This window comes from Portunus trituberculatus, chromosome 31 (assembly GCF_017591435.1).
Source record: "Portunus trituberculatus isolate SZX2019 chromosome 31, ASM1759143v1, whole genome shotgun sequence".
Lineage (NCBI taxonomy): Eukaryota > Metazoa > Arthropoda > Malacostraca > Decapoda > Portunidae > Portunus > Portunus trituberculatus.
Genome location: NC_059285.1, coordinates 27,281,257 through 27,292,809, shown reverse-complemented (window position 1 = coordinate 27,292,809; position 11,553 = coordinate 27,281,257).

Below are 11,553 nucleotides of genomic sequence, written 5' to 3'. Positions count from 1 at the left end.
AATGGGATTGACCGAATTCACGACAGAACTGCGGGCTTACTCCCAGGGACGTGATGGGGATTGAGCCCCTGTGGAGGACTTGGTCCTGCCCATTTTACTGTAAAGTCAGTATTGCTCCCTTCCTCTGTTGCTGTATATATTTTTCATGCATATTCTGCCAAATGTATAATGATGTATGTAAAATTTTTCATTATATTTATGCATATCGATGAGACTGGATTATCTATCTATAATATATATATATATATATATATATATATATATATATATATATATATATATATATATATATATATATATATATATATATATATATATATATATATATATATATATATATATATATATATATATATATATATATATTTTTTTTTTTTTTTTTTTTTAATTCGTTATGGATAACCTATACAATTCACTCTATGATACAGCTGATGATGATGGTAGTAATAATTTTTACTTTATTGATATTATTGAAAAAAATTCTGGAAACCATGACATTAATGCTCAATCTAGATATTTTAATATTGATGAATATGTGTTAGCTACTAATCCTTACCATAATCAGTATATTAACATAATTCATTTAAATATTAGGTCTCTTTCTAAAAACTTTGATTACCTAAAATTAATGTTAAATTGTCTCCCGAAGCACCCAGATGTCCTTGCACTCACAGAAACATGGCTAAATGAATCTACCAAACATCTTTTCTTTATGGATGGATACTCTGGTTAGAACTAACAAGGAACACGGAGGTATCAGTATTTTTGTAAGGAATGACATTCATACAGATGTACTACATGAATATTGTTAGATCAATGACGATATAGAACTCTATACACTAAAAGTTAAAATAACTACAATTGAATATGTAATAGCCACGCTTTACAGACCTCATAGCAAACATATAGCTGTAAATGATTTTACTGACACCTTAATTAACAAATTAACTACTGATGTTTTCAGATGCAACAAAACCATTATTCTTGGTGATTTCAACATTAATTTACTTGAACATACATCTCATCTTCCTACTAATATCTTCATTAATGCAATGCAAGCAATGAATTATTTTCCTCGCATATCTCGGCCGACCAGATTCCCAGATAATCCACAACTAGGTAAACCCTCCCTTTTAGACCATGTTTGGACGAATTTCTTACCACCATCTTTATCTGGCATTTTACATTATAGTGTTTCTGATCACTTACCCGTTTTCATTAATGTGATTAAACAATCTGAACCTAATAGTAAGCTCAAGATAACTTTCAGGGACTTTAGCAATTATAACCATGATAAATTTACACATGAATTACACCAAATTAACTGGGAAGATCTATACCACATGACAAACACTAATGAAAGTTTCAGCTACTTTATTAATACTATTATCAAATTATATAACAAATGTTACCCTATAAAGACTAAATTTATCACATATAAAAGACTGCAAAACCCTTGGCTTACCAGAGGATTAATGAACTCTATTAAAAATAAATTTATACTCTTCAAACAAGCAAAACTTGGAATCATATCACATAACACATACAAAATATACAGGAACAATCTCACACAAGCTATAAGATTAGCTAAACGTAACTATTACTCAAATTTTTTCTCTGATTTTAAAAATAACACTAAGAAAATATGGCAAACTATAAATTCTTTAAAAGGTAATTCTCATAAGAGCACCAGTATTAACTCGTTGAAAGTAGGGTCAACTACACTAAACAAGCCATTTGACATAGCTGAAGCTTTCAGTAATTACTTTTCGAATATTGCACCCCACCTTAATAACCAATTACCTAAATCTAATACTAATCCCAATAGTTACCTTGAAGGTGATTTTCCACAGTCTATGGTTGTTCCTATTTTAACTACTCAAGACTTAAGAAATGTGATTAAAAAACTTAATAATAAAAACTCTGGCATTAATGATATTGCAGTCTCTGTTATTAAAAAGAATACTGAATTGTTCTCCATACCACTAACATTTCTTTTTAATCTTTCAGTTTGAAGTGGAACTTTTCCAAACAAGCTAAAAAATGCTGTAATTACTCCCATATACAAGTCTGGACCTAATGATGATCCTAAAAATTATAGGCCTATTTCTCAACTGACAGTTTTTCTAAGATATTTGAATCTGCAATGAAGACTCACCTTGTGCAATATTTGGAAAATAAAAAAAATATTAAATAATTCACAATACGGTTTTAGGTCAAAATGCAGCACATCTCATGCCCTTAATGTTTTTCTAATGACATCCTAACTTCAATAGATAAAAACTTTCAGTTTTATCCATTTTATTGACTTCTCTAAAGCATTTGACACAGTGAACCACAATATCCTTCTTGATAAACTGTATCATTATGGTGTACGTGGCACAATACATTCTTGGTTCAGGGATTATTTATTTGAAAGACAGCAGCAAGTTCACTTTTATGGAGAAATGTCTTCTTTGAAAACTGTTACTCTTGGGGTACCTCAAGGTAGTGTTTTGGGTCCTATATTATTCTAATTTACATAAATGACATATCAAATATTTTATTAACTCAAAACCATTCTATTCGCAGACGATATGACAGTTTACCTCATAGACCCATCTCCAGAACAACTTATTATATCTGCTAATCAAGAACTTGATAAACTACATCAGTGGTGCCTAAGTAACAGACTCACTATCAACACTGACAAAACACATTTTATGCTTTTCACATGCAAACGTCAACTCAAACCTCCCCCAACTTACAATTAATAGAAATCCTATTTGCAGAACAAAAACAGTAAAACTTTTAGGAGTTACTTATGACGAATCATTGACTTTTAAGCATCATATTGATAGTTTAACACTAAAGATTTCCAGACACATTGCTTTACTTCACCAAATCAAAGACTTCATGCCTCAAAATGTACTTAAATGTATTTATTATGCTCATATATACCCACTGCTAACATATTGCAATCTCATATGGAGCACTACCTACACAACATATCTAATCCCTCTCAAAATGCAACTTAAAAAAAATGTTAGAATAATTTAAAACAGTAGCTACTATTTTGCTCACACAGACCCTCTTTTTAAACTTCTAAACATATTAAAACTTGAAGATATAACAAAACTATGTGTTTCTCAATATATGTTTAACCACAGAAATCAACTTCAAGATCTCCTCCCAACCCATGAACATAGGACGCGTAATCGTGGTAACCTCCTACATCCAGCTCATCGCCTCACAAAATTTCGCCATTCAACATACGTCCTGTTGTATGGAACACTATACCACCTCACATACAAAATGTTCCTTCCCTTAGTATATTAAAAAAAACAACTAAAAAGAAATATCATAAATTCATATTGATTGTCTAGTTTGCAATATTAAATCTAAGTATTTGTATTCATACATATAAAGGATCTTTATTAAATTTCCATATAGCCAATATTTTACACCTGAATTGTCATATATCTTTATTTCATGATTTTTAGTCTTTATATATTACTATTATCATCAGAGTTGTTTATGTTATATCACTGAATCTTCTTTCAATATTATCATCTCTATTTTGTATTAATATAATATCATAAGAACTATTGTCATCAATATTATATTTATTACTGTTACAATTAATATTGTTTTTTTTTTCTATTGTTATTATTTCTAACTTTTATTAATGTATTATCATAAGAATTATTGTCATCATGATTATTTTTATTATTGTTATTGTTATTATTTTCATTATTGTCATCATTATTATTTTTATTATTGTTGTTAATATTTTCATTATTGTCATCATTAACATCATTATTATTTTTATTATTGTTATAATTATTATTTTCATTTATATTATTATTACTATAATTATTATTATTATTATTATTATTATTATTATTATTATTATTATTATTATTGTACTGTCTTAAATATTTCCATTAACTTCTACTATGTATTATTGTTAAGATTCTATTCTTTCCATTACACAAACCGCACATGTCAGCTAATAATTCTCACAGATTATTATAAGATCCTTGAAAAGCTTTGCTTAAAATAGGCTAGCTAGTTTGTTCAATGCATATTATAATATGTACATTATATATTTTTAAAAACTATTCATAAATAAATGTTTCTCTCTCTCTCTCTCTCTCTGTGTGTGTGTAATTCACTGTTTGATCTGCTGCAGTCTCTGACGAGACAGCCAGACGTTACCCTACGGAACGAGCTCAGAACTCATTATTTCCGATCTTCGGATAGGTCTGAGACCAGGCACACACCACACACCGGGACAACAAGGTCACAACTCCTCGATTTACATCCCGTACCTACTCACTGCTAGGTGAACAGGGGCTACACGTGAAAGGAGACACACCCAAATATCTCCACCCGGCCGGGGAATCGAACCCCGGTCCTCTGGCTTGTGAAGCCAGCGCTCTAACCACTGAGCTACCGGGCCGTATGTGTGTGTGTGTGTGTGTGTGTGTGTTGTCAAACATACCTCGCTTGTCTTGAAGAGTTGATAGTCGGCGGCCCCAAAGTCATTGATACCCCAAGTAAAGTCGGAACGAACCAAGTCTTCCAAGGTTTCTATCGTCGGTGAGTAAGCGGGCACAGTAAGGAAAGCGGTGAGGTTCCCGACGAAGGAAACGGTCACCACCAGACAAAACAAGAGCCAAGTGGCAACAAACACTCGGACGTGAGGCGAGCGTGGCCATGGACGACTCTATGTTTACGGAAGGATGAAGAAGAAAGAGGAAGATGATAAGCAAGAGAACATTCTTATTTGTAATCCTTTACAAAACTACTGATTGTCTTATCTTTCTGTAAACACACACACACACACACACACACACACACACACACACACGCACATACACACACACACACACAAACCTGGCAGACTAGAGCAGCGAAGGAGAGGAATACAGCGTCGGGCACGGAGAAGTGGCTGAAGGAGTGACAAAGGAAGAACCAGAGTAGAGGGCCAGACAAAAGGAGGACCACACCAAGGCTAACCCACATCCACCCACCGAAGGGCCGCACCACAGCCTGCCACTGGGGAAGGGGCTACGGGAAAGGTGCAGAGAGGAAAGGAAGTAGAAAGAGAAGAAAAAAAAAACGTAAAATGAGAAAAAAAAAAAATACATGAAGAGGGAAAAATTAAATGAGTTAAACAAATCCATTCTACCACTACCATTATTACTGCTACTACTACTACTACTACTACTACTATTACTACTACTACTACCACTAACATTACTGCTACTACTACTGCTACTAGGGACGGGGTGGCATAGTGGATTAAGTGGTGAGCGTGGGATTGGGCAGACCCACGTACCGCTTTGAAGCTATGCCATTTGTTGAGTGGTTAAAGTTAACTACATGTTACCATGATATCCTGCTTCTAGATGGTTACACCAAATATGCGCTTGGGTGATAATATGGACCCTAATATAAATAGAATTCCCTGCGCCACTAATGGGCGGAAGCTTAACAGTGCTTCCCACATATACTCTTCAAATATGACTACAGGTGCAATAGGCATGGACATAAAAAAAAAAACTAATACTACTGCTACTATTACTACTACTACTTCTACTGCTACTACTACTACTACTACTACTACTACTACTACTACTACTACTATTACTACCACCACTACTACTACTAATATCCCCCCAGATGGGAACCGCCCCGTCGTGGTGGAGAGGCTTGCATGCCCCTGTGACCTGGCGAGCTAGGCTAGAGGGGGCTTAGGCCCCTGCTCTTCCCTTTCGAGGGTGAGAGGGCTACCCATGCTAGTAAGGTCGCCAGTGAGGGGCCAGACTGAATGGTTCCTACATAAGCTGCTAGTGGACCAGCGGAGCCACCCGCTGGAGGGATAGCCCAAGAGGGGTCGTCCTGTGTTGGATGGTTGGGTGTCCAGGCTGGGATGCTTTGGGAGGGGGGGCCTCAGCTCTGTCGTGGACAAACATTCGTATCATGTGGGGTCCTATTTTAAAACGACTGGTCCGCATGGAGACGAGGTACCCCGTCCACGGCAGCCAGCGCTCACTCCCAGTGTAGTCCCAGTAGATGGTTTCCCTTGTCCCTGGAAATATTCTTTTGTGTTACTGTATGGTTATGGGAAAAGTAAAAAAAACTTTCAGATTCTCGTGAGGTGGCTGAGCTGGCCCACGAGACGTCATCTTCAGGTCTGAGTAGGGAGGAGGATTCCCCTCCACAAATGCCTCCCACAGAAGTTTCCTGCTTTGGGAGTTCTTCTGAAAGACGCATATCTGCTGGTTTGGACTCCCTTTTGATGGTAAATGTTAATCCATCATTTTCCTATCACGCCTTGCACTACCTTCTCAAGGTGTATGGCACAGCCCTTCGTATTCGACTTGTTTATGATAAGGACTTACCATACAACCGCTGCTATGTGACGTTTTTGTCATGTGATGAAGCCCGTTTGGCTTTTGAACATGTAGCATCTCTGCCGGCTTTGGCTTTAAAACTGAACTTCTCCAATCACGTAATATTGGATTATATCCGAAATCTAGAGAATTCAGTTCCAGAAGTCCGCCAGATCTCGCCTCCACGTTGGTTTGTGGTGTACTATCGAAATAGGCGCGGGAATTTCATCCATGCCTCCCGGTACCTTGCCAAAGAGATTGGCACCATTCCTGAGGGAAATCTCAAGAAGTATGGTAAGAGGGTGCTAGAGCTAAAGATATCACGCAGGCAAGGATGTTGCAACATCTCCCATGCCCTTCTGACAACATGTTTGAGACCGTGAAAGCTCATCCCACCTTTAATTATAGCAAAGATTGTGTTTACAGTGAAGATCTTTATGAATTTCCAGAGGAGGAAATACTAGCAATGTGTCCTAGCTCAGTCCAAAAGGTGACTAAGATGAGGAATTCCTCCAACATGGTCCTTTTCACCTTTTTTGGTTCCACCCTTCCTGACCGTGTTCATATCGGTTCTTTAAATCTTAAGGTGGACCGTTTGGTTTCCCGCCCTCTTCAGTGTTTCTCGTGCTACGATTATGGTCATGGTAAAACCTCCTGCAATGAAGCTTCTCGATTTGGTAATTGCTCAGCACAAAACTCACGTTCTAAGGAGCATTGCAATGCAGCTGCTTATTGTTTTCATTGCCGTGATACTCACCAGGTACGTTCCAGGCAATGCTCTATGTATCGCCTGGAGTAGGATATTTTACAGCTTGTTAACAGTCAGTTCATCAGCCTTGGTAGCACCCGCCGCGAACTCCTGTACCGCCAGAAGGACGGTACTGGTGCGACATCCTATGCTTCATTGGCCGCTCGCTCTTCAGTTGAGTCTGCCGGTCAGAAGACAATTCCTTTTGCTCCCTTTCGCTCTGTTGGGGAGGGTGGTCCTGTTCATTCGGCTAATAGGTTTGCCCTTTTGTCTCACGACCCAGTTGCGTCATCTCTAAGAAGTGACGGCAATAATCCGGACATGACCCAAGTAACCCATGTAGTGGATGTCCATTTGCACCCTGTATCGTCTAAGCCTTTGAAAGGCCTGAGCAAACGACACCACAGCTCTGCGGAGTCGATAGATTTAGCTCAGCCTAAGCAATCTAAGGTTTCTCCCGGTGCACATGATCGTGCGTCCTCCAGGGACTGTTCCGCAATGTTAGCTCAAATAGTTTCTGTTCAGCCTGCTGTGACGCCCTCTGTCACAGATTGGGCTTCTTGTGATGAGGATGGTCTTAGCTTGGAGACGTCAGATGATATTGTCAAAGCCGTCCCTCGTGGACCCACTGTGTCGAAAAGTGCAGTCAAGCCTGACCCTCGTCCTCCGATGACCGGTAGAAGTGATAATGGTTCGCATAATTCACTGGTAGGCCGAAAGGCAGCGGTCCAACGACCCGGCACATCATAACTCCCGGTGTCTTCTCGTCGGGTGATTATTTCTAGTCAGGTGAGTCACGGGCAGCCCCTTCAAAAGGCTTGCCCGTCCACTGCACCTAAATAGTCTTCAAGCTTCTACACTGGAACTGTAGAGGCCTTCGTGCCTTGTGGCGGGATTGGATTGGATTTAAGGCGCCGCAACTTCTAGGGTCATTTGGCGCCGCTACAATAATATATATATATATATATATATATATATATATATATATATATATATATATATATATATATATATATATATAGATAGATAGATAGATAGATAGAGAGAGAGAGAGAGAGAGAGAGAGAGAGAGAGAGAGAGAGAGAGAGACAAAATATTTCTACCGCGACGCGGTAGATGTACCGGTGTCTTCAGTCAAACTGGGGCACTCGACAACTAGGTGACGAACCGTACATGGCACCAGGCAGTTATCACAGTAAGGTTGAGGGTCCGTGGTCAACAGGTACCTCTGTGTAAGATACGTGTGACCTATACGCAGTCGCGCCATTAAAGTCTGTAAACGGTGATCCCGGACATGGGTGTATGTCCACTGAAGGATAGTGGAATTAGTGATTTCTCCCATTTTCGATGTTGCGACCCCCGTTAGCCATCTCCTCTGCCAAATTGCTGCAACCGCCAGACGAACAAAATCAAATAGATCTCGAAACGGAAAAGGGGCAGGAGATGGAGCGTGACTTGCTGCCTCTTTAGCGACGCGATCTGCGTGTTCATTCCCCGGAACATCTACGTGACCAAGGACCCACCAGTACCCAACACTATATCCTCTTCTGGTAAGCAGATATAGCCACTCCAGGGCTGATAAAACCAATGTGTTAAGGGAGATAGTGGAAGAGAGAGCAGTAAGAGCACTGCGACAGTCATTAAAAATTGTAAAAGACAGCTCCGCAGTAAAGACGGATGCCACTGAAGAAAGGCTGCCAGACCGATAAAAAGAGGGGAAAACCACACTAAACCCAACGCCTGCGTCGGATTTGGAATCGTCATTAAAAAACAAGGATATCATCAGAATGAGTAAAAAAAGTGTTCTAAAAACCGTGTGTGGGACAAAGCTGGCAGAAAATCTTTCTTGCCGTCCATGGCAGGAGGGCAAAATGAGACAACAGAAAGCTGCCAATAACTAATTCGTGGGAGCCGGAAAGAGTAGACAGGAGTGCGGTCGATAGATAAGTCCGCCATGAGATTTGCGACTCGATGGCCAAAAGGTTTAGGGAGCAATGTCGAGTGACATGCCTGCGAGCACGAGTCTCGCAATATTGATAGACAAGGGACAGAATCAGGAAGACGGTGGGTGCTAAACCAACAACGGAGAATCGAAGACTGGCGCCGAAGGTCGAGCGGCCAGAAACCAGCATCCACTAGTAGGGTAGGTTCTGGAGATGTCCGAAATGCACCCGTAGTCAAGCGGTCCCCAGCATGATCCACGGAGTCAAGCACACATAGCCGTGCATTCGTTACGGATGAGTAGATCTAACAGTAAAGTGTCCCTGTCCGCACCCCAAGAGGTATGACTTAAAATCCGAAGCAGGGATAATGCCTGCCGACACGACGCCTTAAGATAACTGAAATGGGGAACACAAGTAAGACGGTTGTCAAACAATAGGCCAAGATATCGAGTCACCTCCACACATGAGAGGCGTCTATTAGCTAAATATAAATCAGGATTCGGATTGATAACTCTGTTACGACAAAAGTGCATGGTTACGGTCTTCGAGGTGGAGAAATGAAACCCGTTCATGTTGGCCCAACGGGATACCCTATTGATTGCCAGTTGGAGCTTACGCTCAATCAGTGGCATCCTAGCGGCAGCAAAGGAAATGCATAAATCATCAACATATAAGGAGCCGTGAATGCCATCTGGGAAAGTATCAATAACACCATTTATGGTGACTGCGAATAATGTAACACTGAGAATACTTCCCTGTGGGACGCCATCATTTAGCATCGGAGAGAACACTGCATTTGAACCCGTAAAAGACGTCTGGATAAAAACTGCTGAATAAAAATAGGAAGGTGGCCACGAAGGCCAAAATTAAACAAGGAATGTAAAATGCCATGACATCAAGCCGTGTCGTAGGCCTTCTCCAGGTCAAAAAAGACTGTTACTTGATGGTGGTGATTAGCAAAGGCCTCACAAATAGAAGACTCTAGGGATAACAAATCAGTAGTAGTAGACCTCATCTTTTGGAAGTTATACAGGACCGATGACAAGTACTTCCTCCTCTCTGAGTACCACATGAGTCTTACATTTACCATCTTTTCTAACACTTTACAAATGCAGGATGTCAAAGATATAGGACGGTAGTTCGTAGCCTGAAGATTATCTTTCCCAGGCTTCGAAAATGGGAGAACCACTGCCACAGCCCAAGAAGATGAAAAATCACCAGTATGCCATATCATTTTATAAAGGTTTAAGCCACAATGTGTTATTTGTGGAGTTGTCTTAAGTAACGAATCTTTCAAGAGAAACAAACTTAAACGACAGTTGGAGGGAAAACACAATGAACTTGTCAACAAGGACCAGAGCTGAAAAGGCAGAGACTGGATGCGCCTACCAACCCAGCAATTATGCAACAAGCAACGCTTGCTTCATATCTGGTAAGCTGGATAATTGCAAGAGCTAAAAAGCCACATACGATTGGTAAGGAACTGATAAAGCCTGCAGCTCTTGATTTGGTGCGAACAACAATTGGAAATGAATTTGCGAAGAAAATTGAACATGTTTCTCTTTCGAATGACATAGTTAAAAAACGAATTCAGAGTATGTCCTGCGACATCAAATCACAGGTGATAGCAACCATGAAAGAGAGTGGGCAATTCAGTCTCCAGCTAGACGATTCAACTGATTTGAGTGATGACGCCCAACTCATGACTTACGTACGCTATCAAGTAAGCTGGATTCCTATTGACTGTGAACCTTAGTACCCTCAGACTGTGAATAGTATATCCGGACACGTGATCAAGCAAGTAATGAATGAGAGGTGTTATGTTACTATCCCGTACAAAATTATTAGCATCACTGTTCCCCAATTTAACTTTAATACTGTTGTCTTTCGTTCGTGTTAACATTAGTATAGTCAGAAGCTTAAAATTAAATAAGTTGTTTTATGAAACTTAATATTGTAACCCAAAATATCGAACACCGATGCTTTCTCCCAAACACGCGGGCAGGGCTCCCACTTTTTGGGGAAATGACACTAGATTGGGAAATTTCACCAACTTTAGTGACAAATCTAAGGAAATCGATAAATCTGGGGAAATTTGGGCTCTATGGCTATCAATTGCATAGGATTAATGCTTTTAACACCTTATTTCAAAGTTCAGCTCCTTTATTGCACAGGCTGCAAGATGAAGTCACAAAGCTCCTGAAGGAAGTGCTTTGTGACTTTATCAAGATGAATATTGTTAGGAGTCAAGATCCCTTCACTCTTGATATTCATGCTCCTCAAAATAAAATTAATGTGGAAAATGTATATGTAGGAGTAGCTGCAACTGCCACTTTGTCTGGATGTCTTGGGGATAATCAGGGTCCACAAGGAGTGAGGCATGTAAGACAAACTTGTCAGTCATTCTTGGTAGAGCTAGTTAAGCAAATCAGAATGAGATTTTCAGTTGTGAAACACAAAAGCTTTGATGATCTCAAGT